This window comes from Prinia subflava, chromosome 4 (genome assembly GCF_021018805.1).
Source record: "Prinia subflava isolate CZ2003 ecotype Zambia chromosome 4, Cam_Psub_1.2, whole genome shotgun sequence".
Taxonomy (NCBI): Eukaryota; Metazoa; Chordata; class Aves; order Passeriformes; family Cisticolidae; genus Prinia; species Prinia subflava.
Window position 1 is genome coordinate 28484036 of NC_086250.1, and position 26427 is coordinate 28510462.

Sequence of the window (26427 nt, forward strand, 5' to 3'; positions counted from 1 at the left end):
ATAAAGGAGTTCATAAAGTCTGCAGAAGCCCGGGGAAGACAGAGAGATAATGGCCAGAGATAGATAAAATAAGGATATGTCTCATGCAGAAACTGCAGACATGAGATCTGGAAATGCAGCAGAGGAAAAAAATTCACAAGCAGAATAAATGTTTCTGTGATCAGCTGAACTAACAAAGGCAGTTTTCTGAGCGTTGTTTCTTTCCTCCCCAGAGTGACTCTGGCACCATTCATAGCCACTGTGATACTGCAGCAGAGATGGAGACATGGCTTGTGCCACACGGTTCAGCACTTTGGCCTGTCTTGTTCAGGTGGGGGACATTCTTTGAGCTGCTATTGTCTACGCAGCTGATGATTTTTGGAAGTGTGTCCAAGTCTCATTATGTTTGGGTGTGTTATTCCACCAATTTTGTCTGAAAATGAACCTTTTCATAAACCCTCTTTCTTTAAAAAAGTAGTCTGAAAATAAATTGTGGGATGGTGTCACACATAACTCAACATACAATATAATGAAACTCAGCAGCAAAGTGTGAGTGAGGTAGAAGCAGCAGAATTACCCGAGCGTCTCTGCAGTTTGAGATGGTGTCACTGGACCCAGGCGGTGCTCATCAGGCTCTCAGGGAAGTGGGTGCATTGGACAAAGCAAAGTTAAGTGGTTTCCAGGTTCTGCTACCTACAGACCCAGAATTGGTACCATATAGAAGATAATATGGATAATTAAGAGGGGAACAGTGTGATAACCAATGTGCAAAAATAAGAATGTTCTATTAAAAAAATTGCAAAGTAGGAGAAAGAAATTGGCCTGACTGCATTGACAAAGCAAACATGAACATGAACAGGCCGACAACTGGTTCCACGTTCCCCATCTGGCTGCTTTTAAAAGGATCCAAGCTCAGGGGTGCAGACAGAGTGAGACACATCTTGTAGAATGCCCTTACCAGCTCAGAGGTTTTGTCCTTCTTCCATTATTGCCAGTCAGCTGCTCCTAGCATTTAAGACACCTTACATTAATGGGTGCTATTTTTCCCAATTGCATGCTATACTGGGCAGCACGATAAGGTCAAAGTATCAGCCAGGCCATAGGCCAGGACAGAGCTGTGAGTCCCATTTCTAGCTGGAGGTTTTTGTTTTCTCACTATTTGTTTGTCTTAACCAGCCTCCCAGACAAAGGCAGGCAGTGGCTGGGGAATTCAGGGAAGGGCTGAATGCAGTCCAAAGCATTCAGCAGGATTTGAAACACTTTCCTGAAAGACAACACAGAGAGTCACCTCCTCTTATTTTTCTTCTAAGGAGGCTGCTCCAATTGCACTATTTTCCAAGCAAACAAAGTTGTGATCTTCAGAGAAAGACTTTTTTAGGGTATGTTATGTTTTCTTTTGTGTTTTGTTTTCAAATCGTATGTAAGTGTCAAGAAATGGCCTGGAATGTAGTGGGGGAGCTGTCTCTGACAGCTGTGGTTTAATCCTGGAAAGAGGGTGAGCAAGGACAACTAGGGTGTCAGTGGCCTATATCAGCGCCCAGAGGAGTTGAACAGTGGGCTGTTATATTTGTTTCTGTTTGTGTTTCTGGGACTGATGCCATTATTTATGTGTTTATGACACTTTAATTCTCTTTTTCCTAGCTTAGGGCCAAACTCATAGTCCTTACTCAGCTGTAAAAATTCACCAAAGTCAATGGGAAAATTTTTATGACTAGAGGTTTAATATTAGGCCTAAATGCTGGAAGTAGACGAAGAGAATGTTTCCTGCATGAGAGGAAATATGTCTTATGGACTCTAGAAGGAAAGATAATCCCTGTCACCCATTGCTGAGGACAAAGGATTTTTGTACTTCCTCAGCCATCTCTAAAGTTTTCTTATAAATAGATGAAGTAGCGAGATCAAAAAATTCATATTTAACTCTGTTCACTGTGGCCTTCATTCCACATTCCTTAGTGATTGCATTTTTTTTCTTTTTGCCAAACACCAGTTAGATAAAGGCCTGTCAGCCTTAATCCAAACATACTGCCTTGGCTCAGCCGGTGTCCCAACATCTGTGTCCTTTGGAGGACAGGTGTCAGGGGATGTGTGAGTGCTTCTGAAAAGAAGCAAATTTCATTTCTCTAAGTGGTGAAAGTCACTGTGAGAAGCACAGACTGCTCTGTGTGTACTCAAACTGGGACAAGGCAAATGCTTCCCACTTTGCATCAATAGATGCATGCTGTGAAATATAAAGAAGTCATCTTATGGCCTTCTTTAGAGGTTACCTTTCAAATTGCTTTTAAACCACATGAACAAACCAAGTCAGTGCCTCAGGAAGACTCCTTGTATTTCTGTGACAGGGAGTCATTGCCTTAGGCAGGTATGCAGAAACGTGCATTAGGACATGCTGCAGTGAGCGTCTCCCTGACAGCACACCTCTGTGCCTGTGCCTAGTCTTGCTAAGGGATGAAAGACCACAGAGAGTGGAGGGCCCCTAGACTGATGCTTTTAAACAATTTTTTGGTGTTTATGATAGAGCCATAAAATTTTTTTTTATAATAAAAGCATATTTCTTGATGTACTCACTGAGCCATAACTGCATATGGAAGCAGTCTTCTTTTTCAGATAACAGAGACATTGTATATCCTCAGAAATAATTGTAAGTCATATCTCCTGAAAATCCTAATTTAGAGTGCTATGAATCTAAATTATCAAAGTTATATTATGAATTTGAGATTTCTAATCAATTTTATATAATTTAATACACTGATGTATTAATGTATTCCCAGTCACACAGTAAAGGTTCTTTTCTTGTCTGAAGAAGTTCTCAAGGCCTCACACAGAAAGTAATTTCTCAGCTTCACTCTTAGTGTGAAGAGCACTAACAGTTTCCTTTCCACATCCTGCTGACATTGCAACTTTCCCCTGCTCCACCCCTTCTTCATTCTGGGGAGTAATGGAAGTAATGTTTACAGCTGCAATGCTGGAGGCAGTACCTGTGTATTTCTTTCACCAGGTATTTTCTTTTATATCCAGGATAGTCATCTATTTCACCTTCACACCTCCTTCAGTCTTAAGCTGGAAACAGTCATTCATTTGGCTGTAGAAGAAAGCTAGAATGCAAGAGAAAGGCAAGAAACCAGAACTGTTCTTGTATTTCACTATAGATCTTCCCCCTGGCTTTACTGCCAGGTAATGGTGGGAGACCATTAGTGGTGGGAGAAGTTTCTGTCAACTATTTCAAGGAAGGCACAAAAGTTACCCCCAAAGTAGATGTGGCCAGGACAGAGCAGGAGAGACAGGGGGAGCACAGGGCCAGAACTGGCACTCTGCCATGCAGTGTGAGCAGAGAGAGAATGGGAAGGTGACAGTGTCCTACATCTAACCCTACCTCCTTGAGCTGTGATGCCTAATGTTCATTTCTGCAGTCAGCATTTCATGAGTTTAATATATTTAACTTAAAGACCTTAAACAATTAGTTATATAATGCCACATGATAGCTTTGTTCTACTGCTTTGGCTTGGACTGAACAATAGCACATTGCTGGGTGCAGAGCTCTGTGGATTTCATGAGATTCATGTCTGCTGACTAATGTACAGGGAGCCAGTGTTCACAGCATTCCTCTGGGGTGTGACTCCCCAGGATAACAGGGTTTTGAGTTCAGATCTCATCACATTAGCTTTAAACTGATATTTTTGTTCCAAGGACAAACTTTGTTTTGCCAAACTTGCTTTGGAATTTCAGAAATTTACTCCAGATTGTTTCAGTTTCTGAACTTGTGTGCATTCAGAGAGTGAAAGATATTGTGAGGGAAGCTACCACTGAAACTGGAAAGAGTAACCATGTGGTTACAGCTAAGCTTGTTTGTGTTTAGAGGCTTGAAGACTAAAACTTTTCTTGGTAAATGTTCTTTGTATTTTAGATTTTAATACTCAAAAAAAAAAAAAAAAAGACGTTAAGAAATTTTCCACATTGGCAGGTCTCTAATTATAATAAATGTGGCCCTCTCCAAACCGTGGAAAATCACAGTTTCCAGACTGGGAAAAAAAAAAAGCCCAACAGAAAATAGGATAGATAGACTCAGTAGCTACTGGAAAAGACATTTTTAGACGTTCAAAGTTTTATTACATTGAAAAGTTCTTTTCATGTGACATCTAAAAAAGGAAAATTTTTATTTATTTGATTAGTATTCTCTGGGGCAAGAGAAAAATAATTTTACATAGGAGAGGAGAAATCAATAACCATGTTAAATTACATTGTGTTGCACTTCAGCAGGTGTAGTCCAAAGCATGCACTGTCAGTGCAAGGATCCTGGTTGAGCACTGGCTGCACTAAATCCCCTCATGCTGCTCTGGTGTTTCTAAGGTTGATCTAGGAGTGTCTTCCTTGGGAGGAAACGTGGCTCAGGCTCAGCTGTGTAAGGGCATGCAGCCAGCCCATTCACATATGGCTGTGGCAGCAAAGATAACTGGTCTGTTTTCTGGGGTTTTTAACTAGTGCCGGTCCCACTGAATAATACAGCTTTTTTTTCTCCTCAGCCCAGTTCAAGGCAGGAGTGTCGTCTGTACAGAGGAGCATACAGAAAAGCATGAATATGCTTTCTTAAAGAGTGATACAACAAGAAAAGAACAATATCCAGGTTTATGATGTGCCCCTGTGTAAAACCAGTATGGAGGGCTCAAACCCAAGGATCTGCCCAACATCTTTGATCCCACAGGCGGATGAGAGCTCACCACTGAACATATTGAGTAAGTCCGTGGCTGCCAGCAGGTTGCAGGAACTTGGAGAGAAGTTGCACTCCTTGCTGGATATGGGACTGGTAACATGCTAACCTGCAGCTGGAGAGAACTCCGTGAGGGGATCGGTTACCATAACTAGCCCCAGAAGTCACTAGTGTACAAAAGTGTGGGAACCAGGGGAAGCCAAGTCTCAGAGGATGTTGAAGGTGGTGCTCTTGATTCCAAATGTACAGAGTGCGAAATCACTGCCATCGGAAGAGAACAATGCAAGAAAAGCTTTGCTTTACCAGCCTGCACTACAAAGGATAAAAGAAAACATGAGACAGCACCAAACATGTCTCTCGGAAGTAAAGGTAGGGTCACACTGTGTAAATGTGCTGTGTTGTGATGTTTGGCCTGCAAAGGGTAGAAAGCACTTTCTGTTAAGTCTACACTCTCAGCTTGCTGATTAGGACAACATGCTCCACTTTATAACTTGTTATACTGCAGTTCTCTGCATAGCAGTGCTTTAGGACATGATGAAATAACTTTGCAGCTGAAGCAAGAAGTACAAACGCTTAGAAGAACAAAGCCAGTGAAACTGGGCAATGTTTCAAACCATTTATCAAAGCATTTTTAGCCTCCTCTTTCAAGGTGAGTGATAGAGTCATAACATATTGCGCCAGCAAAAATATTTGCATCCAGAGCATTTCATTCAGCAAGTGTAAGTAATCCTCAGTGCAGAACCATAGGCTGGGGTCAAGCCCATTCTAGCTGTCTGGGTGCTACTGCAGTCTTCCTCTTTAAAGAAAAAAACAAACCAACAAAACAAAGAACCACCCCCCCCAACCAAAAAAACCTTTGGGTTTATGTTTTTGAAAGCAGATTCACCCTTCAATGTATGATCCTAAGCACTGCAATCTGTTTTGTTCCTGTCTAGCTCCTGCTGTGCAAAGTGATTCCAGTCAGGCACCCATCACAGTCAGCTTCTCACTCTCACCCAGCATCTGGGAAGAAAGAGCTAAGAGCTCTATGGCTCTTAGCAGAGGTGGTTAGAATTATGCAATACCTGAACAGCTATTCTGAATGTCTGATTTAACTGAAGTGTGGATTAGCATAAGGGAGAAATTTTCAAACAATAACTCTCCTTGGTTTTTGGATATAATATTTTTGTTAAATATCCAGTCTTTCTCTGATTATCTCTGATCATCTGCCAACAAGGTTTTCTACAGATCTGCAGATCCACTACTCTTTGGTAATAGAATACAGGATGACTAACTGCTTTCAGATATTATATTAAGCCTTTTCCTACTGGAAACCATCTGATCACCTATATTTGACACAATTCCACTTTTGCACTAAATGGGAGAACTAATGCACTAACTGGAAAGTTCTTCATCAAGGCATTATATCAGTTCTGCCTAAAACGGGGACAGATTCAATGATCTGAAGGGAAGATTTGCTTACTCTGCACTGATCTTTTGATTTCTTTAAGGACATTGCCATGTTAAAAAAAAAAGCATTTGTTAATTTTCTTCCTAATGCTGGCCATGAAGTTGGCCAGGTGCCACTGAGGCTGCAGAACTGAAATTCCTTGGCTGGTGAAGGTTAAAAGTGCTGCAGAGACATCCAGCATCCTAGCACGGAGGACCAGCTCCATAACCAAGTAACTGGGCACTGAACGAAATGATACCATCTCTTCTGTTGCTTTCTGAAAATGTGGCATCCACTTCCTTCTGGCTGTACCAAATCATTTCTGAAATGCTCTGGTGTAGAGTTGCATGCTCCTGGTGTCTCTGAGCTATTGAGTTTGCAAGAGTATTGATTCCACCCTTATCTCTTGTGCTCACAGGCAGCCTCTTACTCTTGTGTGTCAGCAATCTCAGGATTGTGCACACTTCCTTTCAGCACTCTGCCAGTGCATCTGCCAGTGCACTGTATAGTCTGGCAGCTGTTGGAGTTTTCTTAACCACAGATGAACACCTAAATGGTCGAGACAACCAGATTCCACTAACCTCTCCATACCCCTTCCTGTCTCCTGGGAACTCCCATGTGCTTGCTCTGTCATCACAGGTTTATTTTCTCAGTTTGGTAAAGGGAATGCCCAGCAGCAGGTCATGGATTTCTTTTGTCTACAACTCTTACCCACTAAGTTCTTGTTTCTGAATAATTTACTAAGGGAAATATGCCTGCCATAGTGCAGCTGCAACTACAGTTGTCTTACAGGAGAGGCTCTAGACTTCTTCATGCTGCTTATATTTAAGCCTTCTATCATAGTACAAGATAGCCTTAACACTCTATGATCCCTGTACAGAACTGGCCAAGTGTTTAAAATGTATGGTAGCTTCCAAACACACTGGCCATTCTCTGATTATCAACTACAGTGCTTAAACAGTATGAAGGAATGGAGGAGCTATCAGGATAGTTCAGATTTACACTGCCTGATCAATTCTCCAAGGAAGACAAATTGATAGTTCTAAAGCAGGCTAGGTTTAAATGAAAGAAAGTATTTTCTGATAAATAATTATAAGTATTAATTACTTACAAGATATTAAAGTTAACTTGCATAATTTTGTATCTGCAGCACAGTTTCTGAATTTCTACTGTTATATCTTGCTATTTAATTGACAGTTCCTGTACATTGGCAAAATTATAAGCATATTCAGATTTAATCTTACATGAAAAACCATCATTCATAATAATAGGTTTAGTGGTAAGTGGCTGTATAAAATCAAGCCGTTTTCCATGTGTGAAGTGTATATGCTACAATGTATTGTATGGTATAGCACACTGGCATACTATTCCTCTGGAATGAGTTATTATCACTGCTTGACTCCTTAGGGAACTGAGTAGCCCAAAGTCCAAAAGAACTGATGCCGCAGCAAAACATGGAGTTTGCATTTTTTGGCTGGCCTCTGTATGTCACCTTCCAATTGCTATGTGATGTGTTTGCAGAGCCAAGAAAAGAAGAGCAACAAAAAAGCTTATTGTTTGGGGAAACATCATATTTTCTGATTATTTCAGTGAGTGTTGTTGTCTTCCCACCTGTGAGACATATCATGTCTTAGAATTGCCCGTTTTAGAGAACTCTCTGAAATGTACCTGTCATTTACTCTCACTTACCCAGGATTCTGGATCCTGGCCTGCAATTGTTATAAAAGAGCTCAGAGCTCATCCAGACACTGAGAATAGCTGAGACTTTCTGTGGTGCAGCTGCTCTGGGGTCTTCCCTATTACCACATTCCCCAGAGCTCTGAAACCAGCTGATTTAATCATCTAGTTGAAGGGAACTTTTATGGCACAAATAGATCATGAGGTGTCCCTACAAGCAAGTTGTTCCCTTTCATGGGACCTGAGCATGTTTGCAAGGATTTGCAGACCCTGCTGGCCCATCAGGTTGGAAGTAAAATGCTACTTCTGATACTGCTGTACGGTGATGCTGTCACCAGATTCCTGTGTTAGTGCCTGAGAATTGGCTTAGTGTTCTTAAATATTTATGCTTAGCCTGGTCAGCAAAAAGTTTATACAGCAAATTTTATGGCAAAATTGGAACAGCAAGACAGATTTGCTTTAAGAAATAACATTACTTTGATTTTTATCAGCTGATGTTTTAGCTAATTAGCTTACCTCAAAATTGACCAGCTTCTGTGCTCATTTTTTCCTTTAATGGTGTTGTTTCCCAAATGCTACTGTGGTGACCTGCACATTTTATAACTCCATCAGGACTAACAGATAAAAGTACTGGAGGCATGTGCTCATCTATACTTGTAGAACAGTGCACAGAGTGTCTGACTGAAAAGGATGTCAGCCAAAGGCAGGACTAAATAAATGCCTCCTAGGTTTGAGTTAGTTTAGCCAGCCTCAAACTCTCTCTGCTTCCTTCTCAAGATCAGTCATGGTACTGAAATAGATATAAAATTGACTGTTAGATAAAGAAATTTAAAAATGTTTAAATTATTGTTCTTTCTCAGAAGGATGAAGTAAGCAATAGCAGTGAAGAGCTGCACAACAGGTATATGGAATACAAGATGGTAAAGGCGAAGTAAAAAAATCAGATGGACTTTCAAAGTTGACTGCTCCTTACAGTCAAAGGATCTCTCCTATGGATGTGTGTAGGTTGGTGGGGTCATTTCTGGTGCCAGCTTAACCACAGGCAACTTACATGATCTTGGACATCTTACTAGATCCCTTTCTATCTGAGACTGTGTTTAATAATATTTGCCATCAATGTTTAAAAAGCTCCTCAGGATTCTCATGTGAAACACAATTTAAAGGACTGCAAAATCATATAATTCCATGTAGACAGGTCTTAAGGAAAGATCATTGATGAAACAAAACAGAAATCTGCTGCTTAGGGCAGATACTGTTGCAGGGGGAACTGGGAGATCAGCAGGTTGTGCTTAGCCAAGTGGGTGGATTTTGTACTGAGAGCTGTGCTCATCTTCCACTCCTCCCAAACTGCGTGTTCAAGGAAGGACATGACTGGTTAGCGGCTTCGCTTCTCCACATGCACCTGGACCCAGTACCCAGGATATGGAGCTGATAGAGACTTAGTCCCTGTGTTCTCTGCAGAGGCATATAACAGAAGCCATAAACTAGAGAATAATAACTCCTTGACTCATTTTAGCTGTCCTCTGAGCATCTTGCTGTTTGCCTGCAAGCAAAAGCTCTGCAAACTTCCAATGGGGGTTTCTATACCAGCATAACCAGATACCAGACCCTTATCCAGGTCTCATTATAGTTGGAACTTGCACCCCTTTTGGACATGGCAGTGTTTGCCTTCCTAGCAGGCTGGGAGGTGTACACTTCCTTGAAGCTGCAAATTCGTGCAGAGAGCATGAATTTATACAAGGATGTGAACAATAATGGACATGAGAGAGGTGATATGTTGTGCAACTTAACTTTTTTTTCTGCAGTCATATCTTAGTTGGTTGTCTAACAGTGGTCTGGGTTTATTTTGGTTGATTGTTTTTCATCTACCCTCTTCACTCAAAAACATAAAACTGGGCACAGTGTTTGACAGCCAGAATTTTGCTCAAACAGATGAATAGTCCCTGGAGAGTTTGGCATTGGAGGATATTGGCTAGGGAAGACAAAAACCACCACTTCTATCTTGTGTGCAAGTCAGGTGGTGGTAAAGAAACAGGGAGGTGAAGGACCTTGTCCTCTTTACAAGTCCCTTCTAGGAGACAAATGCCACCAATTTTTCAAGAAGGCCCAAAGCCTAAACACACTGTGTTACCTAAATTGCTAAGCTGGATGGAAATCGCTTTGAAAATTGAACTTCCCATTTGTTGTGAGGACAGGATGCACTTTGGCTTACTAGAATATTTAAATATACAAGGAGACCAGCAGGCAATTCGGAGCTAGCCTTCTGGATGCCTGGAATGCATGACATGAGCTGCAGATGGATATTTCATGGAAACAAATTGCAGGCACACTCTTGTCTCCTTCACCACTTCATAGTGCTTCACAAGCAATGAGGCACAATGCATCATATAGGTCATAAAAAGAGTGATGAACTGCTACTTGTTCTATGTGTTGTTCAATCATAATTATGATTTTTCATATTAAAAATAATTGGCGTAACTTTATGGAGACAGTGAGGCTATTGACCTAATCCTAGAAGTTTGCATACAACAAGGAACTGAGATATTTGTGGGTCACCACCACCAAATACCTGCAGTTGTTTTTCTCCTCTAATTAAATGTATCTGACTTGTGTAAATCTCTTCCAGCTCCTTTTTCTAGTCTGTTTTTAATAAGCACAGAAATTAAGACTATAACTGTATTTTTGAGATCTTAGTAGATGCCTGTTTTAAGAAAAGTAATTTAAAAAATGTTGCTCATGGTTTTCTATTTTCATCTTGGTTCTGTTTCTTTTATTCTCCCAGGTTTGTGTTATGCCGTCTTGTTAAAACAATTGCAAGGATTTGTTTGGATGCTTATTGTTCTATACAGCTTTCTTCGTTTTGAGGGTGGGTCTCCTATCTAAAGGGGACTGTTGCTAAACTGCAGCATGAACAATGATATTTTCTATATCCTCTGTGTCAATTTCAAATGCAGCTGTAAAAAAGATCCCTTTTTGTGGGAAAGCAAGCACGCAGGTGATTTCCTCTGAAGATTCAGGCCCACAAGACCTTGTAAATTGAACATCAGCATTTTTCTTCTGGATAATGTTATCAGCATCCATGTTATTCTTAATAAATATTAGAGACATAAAAATGTTCCCAAAAGCTGATTGAGGGCTCATACATGCATGACATCTACATGTTATTTGACCTTATTTTTACTTACTTTAAATTTTACAATAGATTTTGAAGTGTTTTAGAACTCCTAGGCATTTACTAGTAATTGGAAATGGCATTAATATCACAGCATTAACACCAGTTCATTTTTAATATGAATTACTAAAACAAGAATTGAACCCAACTCTAGTCTGTATCACAGGGATAAAAAATTTATACCTGCCTCACAGGCCTGTACCATGAGAAAAGTCAGATGAAGGAGCAGATATGCAAAGTGGCTCTTTAATTAAGGACTCATAGATCAAAGAGAGCTTCTGGGATTGTGTTGGCTTCACTGAAATACACCAGGAAAAACAGGTTTCGTATTTCTGCTTGTTTACAGCAACAGCGTAACAGTGATGCTTAATCAGGAAGAAAGTCTGGTGACTAATAAAAATGAATGGTCAGAGAATGGAAACAGCCTTGGGATGGCAGGCATGCCCAGCCAGGTATAGCACAGATAATATTTATTGCTTTACTTTTCTTGCAGTTGTTCTTAACTTGTTTTTCTTTTTTCTTTTTTCTTTTTTTTTTTTCCAATTTCACATCTGTTCTCTCTGAGGTGTCTTAATTGCAGGGAACAAGATGCTTGTATTTCTTTAACACATCATAGAATCAGAAAATTGTTTGGGTCAGAAGGAACCTGAAAAATCACTGAGCTCCAACCCTCCTGCCGGGGGCAGGGACACCTTTCACTAGACCGGGTTACGCAGGGCCTCATCCAGCCCGGTCTTGGACACTTCCAGGAATGGGACATCCACAACCTCTCGTCGGTCTCTTCTCTACAAAGAACATCTCTGCAAACAGCACTTACACGAGTGGGTATCTTTACCTCTGTTTCACTCAAGTAGCATCTTGGTAAGAGGAAGGAAAAGCAAATTGCCTGGAACTGTTTTAATTCAGGATTTCAACAGAGGTCCATCCTCTGAGTTGAAAGTGTCCTGTAAATGTCTTTTCTGAGCTTGGGAAAATGAACGAGCCATTCCTCGTTTTGCTTTTGGGCGTATTCACAAGCAGGCAGTTGTTTGCCTTACTTCAGGCCTCATCCATTTCCCCTGAAGTCCGTGAAAAGGCTCTCACTGCTTTTTTGTTACCAGATCTGGTCCTAACATGCTGCAAAAATTCCAGAAACAGAGGTAGAACATTTGTGACCCCTGTCAGTAAGTGTGCCTTCAGGCATGGAGTTTGTAAACAAACCCATTATTTACAGAGGTTGGATCAGTGATTTTTTTTCAATTCCTGCTACCCAATACAGAGCTATGGCACCATGCCTACTATTTTATACCACGTCTACATAAGGCCCTGACAGAATGACAGGTATCCAAACCCATACCCAGTTCTTTACTTGGCTCATACTACCAGGCTGGCAGCTGATATAAAGGAATAACTTCAAACAAATGGCAGTAAAATGCTGAACATTTGCCATGACTGTTTCATATAGGCAAGTATTCTTACTTGGACTCTTTTTTCCTGTAAACTGACTTTTGTTTATTCTGTAAAATTTTCCAGTCATTTTCAACTCTTCATGATATTCAAAAATATCATGCTGCATCTACAGTTTTGGTTTTTACTAAGTCTGCAAAATTGAAGGCATATAATTATTGAAAGTGTTTGTGTTATCAAATACAGATTACAGGATGTTACAGATCATAGAATTTAACAAATATATAAAATTAATTTGATGCTTTCAAGAGCCTTATGAAAATGTTAATGAGTCTAGTAAAGCTGTTAGTTTTTGAACACAATATTTGAATGGGTAGGAGTGCCAGAGGCTGGAAAAGGCTGGTGCAAACTGACTTTTGGATTAAATAGCAGCAGTTCCAAGACCCCTGCTTGGTGTCACCAGGGCATTCTTCATGGCCTATGTGCACAGACAATGCTAAAGGCTTTTAAGAAAGAACTTTGTATGCACTAAAATGTTACTTTTGTACTGGGGTCTAAACCCTGTCCAAATCCTGCCCACTGTAGTTAAAGGGAAAGCAAGGACTAGAGCTTCCCAAGTCTGTCCATGTCTGACTCCACAGCCTCTGCCTCAGAAGTACACCTGGCTTGAGAGGCAGGAGAGGTCAGGTCTTCCTGCTATACAGCACCACCTTGCAAAACATGCACTGTTCTCAGTACATTTACTTTAGGCAGAAGCCATCAGACAAATGATGTCTGTCTCTGTCCACAGTTCTTAAGCTACAGGCTAACTTTGCAGGATTTAAATGAGAATGACAGCACTAAAATTTGCTTGTAGACTTAAGCCTACAGTAACTGATAATTTCCTCACCTATGACCAACTGTCTTGGATCACCCTTTGAGCCTTCAGTCTGCTTCTTCCATCTAAACAGGTATATGTAAGCTTGTAAGAGTTAGTAAATATTTTTTTGCCCTTTAAAGTTAGTGAATTCGTCACGGTGAAGATTGCAGGGTGCTTTGCAATTAGCCTCTTCTACAAGTAGCAACATGAAGGTGTGTGCTTGTTTTTGACACTGCTGCAGGGTGCAGCTCTTCCACAGTTTGAAGGGTTGGTGTGTTGTAACTTCTATAGGATTGCATTTTGCAAAGGCTGTTTAAAAATATTATTTTCTCTGCAAACTCTGGAATTGCTGAGCTTTCCCATAAAATACACCTCCCAAGTTTATTTCCTTTTAAATGTGCTAACTGCCTTGCAACTGACAAGTGAAGTTAAGAGCTAGAGATTAAACGTAAACTCCTGTGGATTTATGCCAATGTCCACCTACTATAGATCTGGCCCAAAGGGACAGTTATTTCTATGGAGTTAGGTTCCTATTCCTGCTTTTTTTTCAGTCTAGTTTCCTGAATTATTTAAATATTCTCTATTCACTATTTTTGATTAAGTCTCTACCACCCTACATCCAGTGTATTTAGGTACAACCAGAACACAACTGAATATTCTTTTTTCTTCTGAAAGGGTGGTTAAATATTATCTGTAGTTTATTTAAAATTCTCTGACCTGCCAGAGAAAATATTGAGTATACTGACTGCCCATTCAGAGGTCGCTATAATTTATTGTGATGTAAGAGGTGAGTACTGAATGAAGACCCAAGAAATCCTGATTGACATCTTTCTGGTCTTCACTTTCATGCTGTGTGCTGTCTGTCCATTTAGGTTGACTATCCAGCCAAAACTCTACATCTTTATGACAAAGGCTGTCTTAGAGTTAGGTTAAAATGTGCTTTCGTGAAATAGATTTTTAGAATGATTTTCCAGTCAGGAAAAATGTATTTATAAAACAGTTGAAAAAGCAGAAAAAAACTATGAATAAGTAAAACAAAAATAGAATTCTATTTGTTTAGATTTTATTTCCATCTTCCTGTTATGTATGAAACCATTTAGCCTAGAAAAGGTAAGAGTATGCATTGCATATAGGAAGCATGTTTACATCCTATTAATTTGAAGAGGAATTTTGATTTACTCCTGTACTTCTGGGAAATTAAATTTTTCAGTTATTAAATGACACCTTGTAAGATGTCCACAATGTGTAGCTCACAGTCTTAGATACTAGAACACAATCCATGAAGCTACTACTACTAACACCACTATATTTAGCAAAAAACCTCCCAACTTCTCATTTGCACAGCTTTCTGCTTACATAGTCAAGGAAACAGTTAAATGAGGGAAGATAAACTAGTACATGAAAATATTTAAAATCTAACCTGTCTTTTATTTGTTTGTAAACAAAAATCCAAACTTTATTTCATTAGCTAAACTTCAGTTTTTTGAAAATGGATATGGAAGGTGATATTTGCTTACATCATATCTGCTTATATCATATCTGCTTACACCATATTGCTTACATCTGTAGTTAGTAATATTTTAAATATTTGTAACTGTTATTTCATTACAGGTTAGCTGGAAACACCAAAAATGGTCTAAACTTTGTGATAAATCAGAATTTGTCTTTGTTTCTTATTAATGATCTTTCCTCTGAATTTCAAACAGTGCTTCTTATTTATAGTCAGAAAGAATCTCTCAATATTCTTCTCTTCCAAAAATCAAATAATCTTTTTTATAGCAATAAAATAACTCTGTTTTTCTTCCAGTTGTCAGCAATCCAAATAGTTAAAGATGGTATGCACCAAAACTGCATAAACCAGCAAATACTTAATTGCTTTACAATGAAATCAGTGAATAATCGTAACAGGAGGGATAAATACTTTCTTTAGAATTTAAGCATAACTGGTGATTGTCTTTCTTCAAGAAGTGGATTCTAAGATTCGTGCCCTTGTTTTTGGAGTCCCGTTAGCGTCTGCTTTCATATCTGTCTATGAAGGTTCTGCACCCCAAGAGCTCTCCCACACTAGATATGGTCATCATTATGAGGAGCTGGGCAGTAGGGGACGTAATTCATATCCTGCTCCAGGCTACACCTTTACAACCAGCTAATCCTTTCAATTCTCCCTGCCCTCAGTAAGCACAGCATAACCAGAGATCATTAAGAACAGATATATTGCCATTGCCTGTCATTCAGTAGTTCATTGCATCCATATTTTCTACTAGCATAAAATACTTTTCTTCAAAACTGCTATTATTTGGACAAACTATTGGAAAAAAAAATTTACAGGAGATTAGAGTTCATGATGAGAAAATTCTTCTGAGAAATTATTCTTGGCTATGTAGCCCTTAAGTATGTTTAGCCACAGAATCTTTGTATTAGTTTTCTTCTGAAAGGACTTATGTAATTTACAGATGCAACTCTGAAAAAGATTATTATTTGCAGGATTTAAATTACTAGTCCCACTGTCACATAGTAGAATCTCTAACATTTTTAGAGAATACAGAATGCTGGCATGCAAACCAAGATTTTGTTAAAAATAAGTAAAAAATAGTTACAATTTCTGTGATTCTGTAATTGTGTGATTAACTTTCTCTATTAGCCCTCCATTTTGTATTATGGAGTAGATGAGTTACATTTATAAGTGCAAAAACACTATCAGTTCCCAAATCAAGGCCTATTTTGTCACTGATTTCAGCATATTTTGGGAATTGACTGCATACACCTTGAGAAAATGTCTGACCTTCCTCTGCAGCCCTTAAGGAAGGGCACAATTCAGACTGCAGATGCTCTCTCAATTACCTCAGGTATGCAGAGATCACAAGGGAAGAGGAAAGAGAACAGCCAAGCTTCCGAGTAAGAAATTCCTCTCCTTATAGATCAGATGCTTCTCCTCACAGCATGTAGCAGGAACCAGACTCTTACCCTTTCAGGTGAGTGAGGGGAACAAGGAGAAGAGATAAAATAACTACTCTTCCCGTGGTCACTAGCTGGTTCTTTTCTGACCACTTCCTTATGCCACATAGTAAGAATTTACACTCTTTTTTCATGAGATGTTTGTATTGGTATCTCAGAGCCTTTATATGACATTCTAAAAGCAACAACAATGAAGCTGCAGTTGTGAAGGTTTGGAAAAATGCCCATATTAGATCTTTAAATACTATTTTAGAAAATAAGATCAGGTGGGGTTTTTTTGTACTATCAGCCACATTTGTGATAGTAGCCTCCAAAAAACTCTATTTGGGAGCAATGCTTCTCTAAACCAGCATTTATGAAGACACAAGCCCTGTGTGTCTTGTGCTTGATTGATGCTCTGCCCTTTCAAGTGCCACCACCTGACAAGTGCAATATATAGAAAATCTAAGCTTCAGACTTGCTTTCCCAGAGTTTCTTTAGAGTCATAGTCATATTACTTTGTTTACCTTCTTAAAAATGTGTAAGGGCAGTCAGAAGAACAGAGGGAATATTGTTTACAGCATCTTTCCTGAGTCCTTTCCTTTTCAAGTACAAGATGGTCTATATTTGATTTTAAATAATCTGCTAGTGTCAGATGAATGTCTTCATTTAATCCATTAAAGCAAAGAGGTTTGCAATACCCTTGGCAATTCTCTGAAACCTGACTTCACCCAGACATGGCACATCTTGCTAATGCAAATTGCTCATTTGTTTTATTTTGCTGTTAAACCTTCCCTTATTTACTGTTATTTTCTCATGCAGGGCTTCTGTTTTACTGAATAGTAACATCAAATCAGAGAAGCTGCCTATGGCTGGGCTCTATGTAAATAAGAGAAAGAACGTACTGTATGCTGTTAATTCACCGGAAGGAATCTGGACTAAGGCTGGACAATGATGGCTCCAATGCAGACACGGCTGGTAAGAGTTTACTAGCAGCTCATTTCTGCATATAGCCAAGTAGTTCACCTGTTCCTCCAAGCCATTACACCATTGCATGGGGTGAACCCTGTGTGGGTAAGAACAGTAGTAGCTTTTCAAACTTAAATAATCCTCAGCTGTCCTTCATGTTGTGTCTGCGGTTTCTCGTAACAGGACAAGGTGACATGATTTCTTGCTGCATCTTTGGTGGCTCAAGATTCCCGTGTGTCTCTGAGGCAAGTCTGCTTTTATTGATACCTTTCCTATGGGTGAATAGCAACAGTGGCTTTTTTACAAACTCCACAATGTCTAAAAATGAGCAAAATAAAAGGAACAAGAGAGGACTGAACAAGAACAGAGTGGCAGGTGTTTATTGATGACATGATGTCTTCATTAGAGGTGTAACAATAAGGCTATGGATCTTGGCATTCCTGCTGCCTGCTTTACAGGATCAGAAAATCTACAGAATCCCCCAATTTACAAAGGACTTCTTAAACAAATTAGTCTTCACCACATTTGTAAAAGACAAATAATGCCAACACACATAACATTCACATGAATATAAAACAAGTATTCTACGATCAACAGCCTGAGATAAGAGGTGCCTATGAGACCTTCAAATAATTTGGGAGTAACCTTTGAAGTCTGCTCTTGGCTGCTACCAAAACTTGCCTGGTTAGCTCATCTAGTTAAAGCACATCCTGCTTTCTCCTGTTGGCTGGATTTCAGAGGCTGTTTTGGCAGAAGCCAGATCTGAAGCACTCCTGGTTGCATCAGGCCTTAAGAAACACCTGAAATCCTGAGATAACTGCAGGCTTTAAATAATAGGGGATGACTGGGCCTAGGCCTCTCATTTATAGAGACAATTTTATGCTGCTCTTCAATCTGTATTTGATTTATTTGTTAATCTAACCTGGTAACACTCTCCTTGATACTTAATCTTTCTCATGGCAGGGAGAAGCTGTGGGTGACAACCCAGGCTGCTTAACCTACTGGGCTTTGCAGAACTAGGGGAGAGGAAGGAAAGATGTGCAGCTGAAATAATCATCAGATTCCTTATCTGCCACACCTGGAGTTAGATCACCTCACTGAGAATCAAATCACTGACAATCCATTAAGGAGCAGATCAAAATAGTCTGTCTCATCTTCAGAAACAAACAAGGATGCTTGTGAAGACAAAACAAATCAGCAGTATGAAGGAAGAACAAGAACAGAAGTATGCCTTGTGCTCAGGTGGGTTTTACTACATAGTAGATAGTTTTCCAACATATATTTTAAAACTTTAAAGATTTTTTTTAAGAAATATTTTTGTGTTTATCTAGTTGCTAAACTGTCAGAAAAGTTGCCTCACCAGAAATGTCTAACTGGCACCAATTCCAAATATGTGTTCTACAGGAAATTAGGAGAACAAAAGTTTAGAAATACTAGAATTTCCTACCAAAAAAAATTCCCCTTTCTGAAAACTAAATATACTTGAATCCATATCTTTGAAGATGGAGTAAATTGCCATTCCTAGCTTGGATGAATTCTTCACATAATTCTTTTTTCTGAAACAGCTGAGGGAGTAACCCTGAACAATCCCTTAATGTAAAGCAGGGCCCTAAAACCTGAAAACCTGAGAACTGTGTGGCAGAGTACCAGGAAACTCTGTGGCATGTGTGTGACTTCTGTGGTATTTGGGACCCAAAGATTAATTACCACAAGAAGCTTTTGCTTCAGTTGAGCGGAAATCTGTCATTTGGTAGCAGTGTGACAAAGTATCTTTTTTGTTGTTGTTTTGGTTTCCAGGAATCAGCACTTGCTAATAAAAATGAGTGAAAAAAACATTCCACACAGAAGCATACTGCTAGAAAATTTCAAACCAGATCATTTTCCTTACAGTATAAACTTAGTAGTGATTTACTAAAAGACACCGTCTTCCCTTCACATGGCCAGGTACTAAGGAAATACACAGCACAAAGTATATTTGTGTAAGTCAGTATGTAGAAGGACTGGAAATATGAGTAAGTTAAAGTTTGGAAAGGCAAAAAAGCAAAAGATAAGTAATATGATGAGCACTTTAAAACAAGGATTTTTTTTTTTTGGGCAATGTTTCCTGAATTTTGTCTGTTACCTGAAAATTTCTCAATAGAGTTAACATTGCAAGTGGTAGTAGAGAGTGAACAGGCATTTTTATCATCTTGGCATAGAGGACATGACATTAATCATCAGTTACTTCTGTATTCAAAGTATTCCACCTGCCACTAGATGTGAGTGGAGCTGCATGGAAATTTAATGTTAAGAGGATTGGAGTCTGCATACATGCAGCTTCAGTACCAATTAAGGCATTCAAGTTACTTCTTTCACTATGTCTTATTTTTCCAGTTCTTGAGAAACTGGTCGCACAGAAACTATAATTTCTGATTTGCATTTTAAAAGTTAGCGTAGAAGAAGTGACGATCTGGCCTTCATGAGGTCTTTGGGAGAATTCCCATGCATTTCAGCACTACCAGGATTTTTAGCCCAAGAATCAAGGGCTAAGTCTGAATTAAATATCTACCTTTAAGAGGAAGAAAGTAAGGATGTTAGACCTAAATGTTCATATTTTTCCTTTCTCCTGGAAGCCTGATCCAAAAACTTATTTGGGGAATAAGTGGAAAAAAAGATTTGTGTATTGCCTCCCCAGCTCACAGTGCCAGTCCTGTTGGTCCAGTTGGCCCCTGTCCACTAATATTAGGAACATAAGGTTTTGAAAGCCTAGATTCAGAGGGTTATGACAAATCCATAAGAAAGTTGCATGGGGGTACCTACCTCCCCTGTGCTCGCAACTATGAAGTCCAGCTTCATAAATCAGAGGAGCTGTTAATTCTAGGGAGAGTTAAATAGATTTACAAAGAGAAATTGAGACAGTTGGGAGCCCCTGTCATCAAACTTACAGTGTAAATAGCCACTGCTATCTGATCTGAATGAGAAATTTGAGTTCATAAGGGCTTATTTACAAGGAATGTTACTAGCTTAATTGGTAAGCAAAATTTACCACCTACCTAATTATATAATTGTACTTTCCTTATTGCTTCTGGGTTATATGGATTCCCTTGGCCCCCTCACATACAGTATCATTCTGCAGACACATTTTCAGATTGTAAGAGTTCCTTATTAGAAAAGAGATCTGACATAGCTCCCCTGGCAGGTTTTTGGGATGTTAAAACTATTACAGTCATTATTTGACTTCCAATGCCACTTCTCTGATCTGGTTACAAATGAGTGACTGCATTTTAAGTGCATTTGAGCCTTTAGGAGAGCAGAAGGCGAACCTTTCCTCTTCAGGAGCACTGACTGTTGTCCCAGCAGCCCTGACTCTTTATCTATTAGCAGTTCAGGAATTTCAGTGCATCAGGTCATTCTCATTCCACCTGCAAGGGGTAGGAAGCATATCCCAGTTGCCACAGCATTAGAAAAGGAATATGATTTATATGATCTAGTCATCTGTGTGCTCTTAACCCCATTTCTGCTTCATCTCTGGCAAAAAGTCTTGATGTACATCACTCAACAGCATGTTTTAGTCTTTTAAAAAATAAGAAGTCTTCCATTTTCCAACACTGAGAAGTACTTTTGCAAATTGGGAAAAAGTGTAAGATGGAACAAGCACTGATGTTAGTTTTAAGTACTTATATAGTTTTCATATGTGATCTGGAAACACTAGGTTTTTTTTTTTTTGTAAGAGATGAATTTATAGGTGATTTATTCCATTGAAGTTTTGCATGCGAGGTGTACGTTGCATGTTTTGAAATACATTACTGTTGTAACACTGCAAAGAGAGGGTTCTCCAGATCTTCTTCACCCCTGTTGACAAGCTGTTTACCTCTGTTGCAAGCTGTTATTAGGCTACAAAAATGCAATCATGTCTTGCATTGCACAGAATTGCATTAAATTGGATTTTGATAATCCCCACACCTTTCTGTAAACACCAGCACAAACACTGTTTTGCTTGGTTATTTTAGTTATTTTCTCACAGTCAGAGAGAGCATTCTCTTGTTGTTGTTTGGTTATTCTTTGCTCGATTCTTACTAACAGTGAGGAACGTGCACTGCTTCTTGTCTTTGCTCTGTACATTTTAGTACTGGCCATGGCAGTACAACAGAGGTACTTTTAATCATCTTGTCATCTTTGCTAGGGCAAAATTAAGGCTGTTTTTCTCGCTTAGGAACAAGCTATTGCTGCAGAAAGAAAAATTTCTCTACATGACACCTATCTGTGATCAACCTCTCTGTCCACTGGGTGACACCAGCAGCCCATCTGACATTGTTAGCTGTGCATAGCACCATGGAACACATAATGAGAAGATTTAACCACAGAGCTTCTTTTCTCCTGGTAACACTAGCAACATTGTCTTTCCTCTCTGGTGGAAAAGTGAGATACATTAATAGGAACACCAAAATGCAGGAAAAAAACCTAAAACATCTTCCAAACCTACTACATGTGGTTTACAAGGCTGAAGGAGACAAAGTGAGAAAATACTCCAAATACACAATGAACTGAGGGCCTGTTGTGCAAACTCATTAAGAGGACATGCTTTAATATAAATGACCCACAGCTGCTGAAAATTATTGTGAACAGCTCTGAGTATCTCAGGTAACAAATTACTGAGATGCAGTTTGATTCTATCCCATGTTGCCTTTTCTGGATTCCCATATGGAAATAATTGATGAGTTTTGAAAGAAAGATCATGATAACATGTGATTTTCTGGCTGATAAACTGGTTAATCCTTGGAACAGCTTACAAACTACTCTATAAAATAATTTAAAGACATTCTCATATATGGGCAACATTTTAGTTTGTTTTTGCTGTTGATTTTGTAATTTTTACATTTACTTTATCTGTAATTCACTGCTACAAAGATTAGCCACCAGTACATGCTCGATTTTAGTCCTCCTCTGATACAGACATAAACAAAAGATGCATGAGGAGTAGCCTGTCAGCAGGGTCTTAATTACTTGTTTTAAAAGCTGAATGGTAAAGGCAAGGTGGCTGGTTCTTTTGCTTCAACAAGAAACTAACTGTTGTTTAAGGAAGAATGGAGTTTGTTTTTAGAAGAAATGTGTTAGTAGTCCTTCCTGTCAACACTCTCAATGTCTCTCAGATGGTAAATAATTACCCCATGAGCCTTTTTCACCTGGTTACAACTCCAATGGCCTTTCAGCTGATAGAGTGAACATCCCATACAAATGGCGCTGTCTTTGCTGTTTCCCGGGGGGTATTCAACCCAACTTCAAGCAGTTCCAGACAGACTCACCCAGCTTTTCCTATGCTCAGCTGGAAGAGCTTTATCCTACCAAGAGCCGTAGCAGTTGAGAACAGTTTCCCAGGACTGGCTTGTTACACTTGACCAAAGCCATACTGCAGGATACTGACATTCTCTGAGGGGCACTAAAGACACCTGCCTGAAGTAGCAGCTCCAGCTCTCCTTGTGTTATTGCATACAGTAGTGACTTGAAAATACCACAAGAATGATAAGAAGCTGTCAAATGCAACTCTGACAGAAGTCACAAATTGGAAAGGGTCACAGTCATTTCCAGAGCAGCTCAAAAGCAAAGTAATAAATAATATGCAGAAGTTCTGGATTCTAAAATAGGCTATGGTACTTTTTTGTTGGACAACAGCACAGGCTCTGCTGAAGATCTGGGACTGGCCTGATTGCAGTTTAAAAGTAATAGTCATAAAGAATGAAGTCACTACATTTAGGGTAGACTACAACTCCCCTTTTCTGTATTTCTGAAAAATTTTTCATGTGCCAGAGATGACAAAATTTAAGGTCACACTTGCTTGTCTTCAATGTTCAAAGCTTTTTATAGGCATCTCCAGAAGCATTGTGCAATACTCACTGATTGATAATCAGTTGCTGTATGAAATTAGTAGTCTGTTAGTCACTAAGTGCAGAGTAATTTATATGGGGAAAAAGAATCACAATTATTCATAAAGATACAGAATGGAAACAATAGTTTTAACACTGAAGTAAGAGATCTAAGACTCATTCATTGACAAATCCCTGAAAATTTGTGATCATTCTTTGTAATACAAGCACAATGTTAGTCAAAGGGTAAATAAAACATTCTTGAGATTCTGGTACACAGCATGTGACTGTCTTCACCACATCTCAATAAGAGATATAAATATAGTTCATATAATGAAGGACTAAATAAGTCTACAAAAGAGGTTAAGATGAGGTAAGAGAGAGCTTTATAAAGCAAAAATGTTGTGGCAAAGGAATAAGAAATAATTATTGACTGTTTCTGAACACACAGACTTGTCAGACACATCAAGGAAGAGATAAACAGCAGATTTCAAACAAAAGGATGTTCTTTTTCTTACAGCACGTCATTAAATTGTGGAACTCTTTGCTACAGGATGTTGCCGAAAGTGTAAGTGTGTTCAGAATGGAATTCGATACATTCCTGAGGGCTAGCTCTGTTGGCAGCTGTGAAAAGTGATGGCCCAGACACAGCTTTTGGTTGAGGAAATCCCTCAATTGTTAATCCCCTGATAATTGAAGTCCCCTGAATTGTTAACTACTTACAGCTGATATGGATCACAAAAAGAAGGATTTTCTTTTACATGTTGTTCCATTTCTCCCCCAGTTACCAGCCACTCACAGGGACAGGATGGTGGATAAGTTAAATGAGCCTTTACTATAATCCTACACATCTGTTTTTATACCAGTATGTGCAAGGTTATTGCTTTAATTGGGGTAAGATTTTAGGATTACAAAGGAGAATGCACAGAGTTCATGAGAAGAAGGTTCTTTACCTCTGAAGTCATCCTTGGCAATATATATCAAACAATGTTGTATATATTTTAATTTGTAAAGCCTCAATGAAGCAAAACTAATGTTCCCAAGAGGGAAAAGTCTCTCTCAAACTGTGTAAAAGATTAAAAACCTACTTAATTTTACATACTTTCTTCTAGAGGCAGATAACTAATTTCCTCTGGTCCTTGGAATTTCCTGGGATGATCAGGAAAAAAAACCCTTCAAAATGAAACACAATTGTCTCTGTGTCTAATGATTTAAAAGGTTACCCTTAGTACACATAGGACAGAGTCTATCCTTAATTTCCTACTAAAATTATTGTTCAGCTAAATAAATACAAGTGAGTTTAAGGGAAGGAATTCATGGCCTCAAAAAAAAAAAAAAAAGAATTCAACTTTTAATGAACATGTTAAGCAAGAAAGAAATGCTGTATGATATTAAACATTTGCCTTTAGACAGCTTTCTATATAGTCTCTTAGATGCCTCAAGCAAATGGTTTTACAGAAGCATCACAATAACATAGTTGCTCCCAGGGGCAGTTGTTCCTCCTGATTGTGGCATGTACTTCCTGCCATATGGACAATCCCACTCTCTCCCCCTGCCCCCCATCTAAAGATCTTCAGCCAGGACTTAATTCCTGTGCTTTCAAAATATTAGGGAGCTGTGTGTTTGAGGGGCAGGAGGCTGAAGGGAACCAACATTTTGTTTGCAAGAAGTGGCTTTTCAAAAGCATTGTTTGGGCCGAGTTATAAAATTACCACCAAACGCCAAACATTCCTGCACTTTTCTTTCCCATAGGATTTTCATTCCTCTTTTTTCCAAAGTAGATGCCTTTTCTGTATAGTTTGCAATTTGATAAGCATTCACTGTTTGTGAAGAAATGACGAGGATAACATACGAACCCTACAATAATAAAACACAGGGTGCTTACATGCATACACACATGCAAAAGACAGTGTTTTAAAGTTAAAGAATGACCTTAAGCCAAGATACCTCTTGCCCTCATCAGTGCCATACTGCATGGAACAATGGTTAAATATTGTGAGAGTTGGCTGAGGGGCACTAGCATTAAATGATTACATTCCTAGATGTTTAATCACCTCTGGATGTGACTGATTCACCTCTAGCAGCACAATTCTCAACAACTGCATTTTCCAGTTTCTGGAGCACGTCAAACTGACACCATGATGTGATGGAGAGGGGAAAGTAACTTGAAGTCTAACCCATATGGATGGGTCTGGACATGTGTTCCTGCGCTTGAAGAAAGCAACACGGGCTGTGAAACTTACTGACACTTAGTGTAAGCACAGATGGATTTGGTCCATTAGTCCAGATTCTCCCTTTATCTCAAACAATGAGAGAGGCTCTCCAGCAAGCAGCTGAGTGCCTGGTTTGTGCCACTGGCAACCTGCTAAGTGTGAAAACCAGCCACAAGCTCACCAAATGTGTGAGGAAGCTGGAAGAGGAAAAATGAAAAGGAAACAGGAAAGCAGGAAGAGGAGAAAGCCTGCCCTTGGTAACACCTGCTGCATTTGCCATTAGTGGTGAAATCCATACATACCTATAAACAGACATCTGTGGGAAATCAGCCATCCAAGCATAGATAGAAAGGCTGGGATGAAGAGCAGGAGAATCCATAGCTGTTCTCCTCAAGATATGAATATGCACCAGACTCCATAAAAGGTTAGGTGAAACCAGTCAGACCTTAACAAATCCCAAACTTCCCCATCCCCAGACAGTGTTGTAGCAATGCAGGTTTGAGATGGGAAAGAACAAAGACTTCATTAAATCCACTGGTAACTTTTCATTGCTGTTCCTACATGAGTCTAGGTTGAAAATATGGAGGCAGCATAGTGATAAGGTGCAACATATATATAACTGGTTGTACCAGCCAAGCTAATTTATCAACATGAGGAACTTTACAGGTGTTTTCATGACACTTTTCCCTTGAAAAATAGAGTACTGCCCTGAAAAAGGTGAGGGAAATTTACAGCAATTCATTTCATTTCAGCTGATTCTCAAGATCCAAAACTCTTTAAAAAAAGGCTTGGTTCCATAATTATATTTGCCTTCCAGCCTTGCCAGCTTCTTAAGTGTACTCATTGTGAGACAGGCTGAAGGCTTTGAGCTGATTCGGTGGCTTATCAATAGCATGGAAGGAATTTGTGCCAGTGAATTTTCTGGATTGAAGAGTTGAATGGGATTCTTCTGAGAACATAATTCAAAATAGTTTCTGACATTTTTTGCTGCAGATAATCAAGATGACAGTGTTTTTAGTAATTTTTCTCCAGTAAAAGTAATGCTTAAGAAATAAGGCCAGGGTGCGGAATCCTCTGTTTATACAGAGAACCTAACAGAATGGACATCAACTGTTTGTATGGTTTTATGGTTCATGAAAGGTATTTTGAAAAGGCCAGTCAGGAACTTAGAGAGAAATCTATGCTGCTTCTACTCTTGGCTTCTCTGATTAAGAATGGCATTTTGTTTATTTTGTGGTGATAGTGTACTTGTTTGTTTATTAACCAC

The 26427-nt window shown here is 39.2% G+C and overlaps 2 long non-coding RNA genes across 2 annotated transcripts in view; both read left to right on the plus strand.

The window, feature by feature from the left end:
* The first annotated feature begins 1218 nt into the window (after positions 1 to 1218).
* LOC134549345 (uncharacterized) lies at positions 1219 to 17353 on the plus strand. The gene is made up of 5 exons (XR_010080067.1): positions 1219 to 1358; positions 4497 to 5050; positions 11306 to 11780; positions 16961 to 17116; positions 17291 to 17353. It is a non-coding gene; the product is annotated as an uncharacterized LOC134549345 (long non-coding RNA).
* A 118-nt stretch (positions 17354 to 17471) lies between these two features.
* LOC134550049 (uncharacterized) overlaps positions 17472 to 26427 on the plus strand; it is a 59969-nt gene continuing 51013 nt past the window's right edge. Inside the window, exon 1 of the long non-coding RNA XR_010080239.1 lies at positions 17472 to 18349. This is a non-coding gene — a long non-coding RNA (uncharacterized LOC134550049). The remainder of the gene's footprint in view (positions 18350 to 26427) is intronic.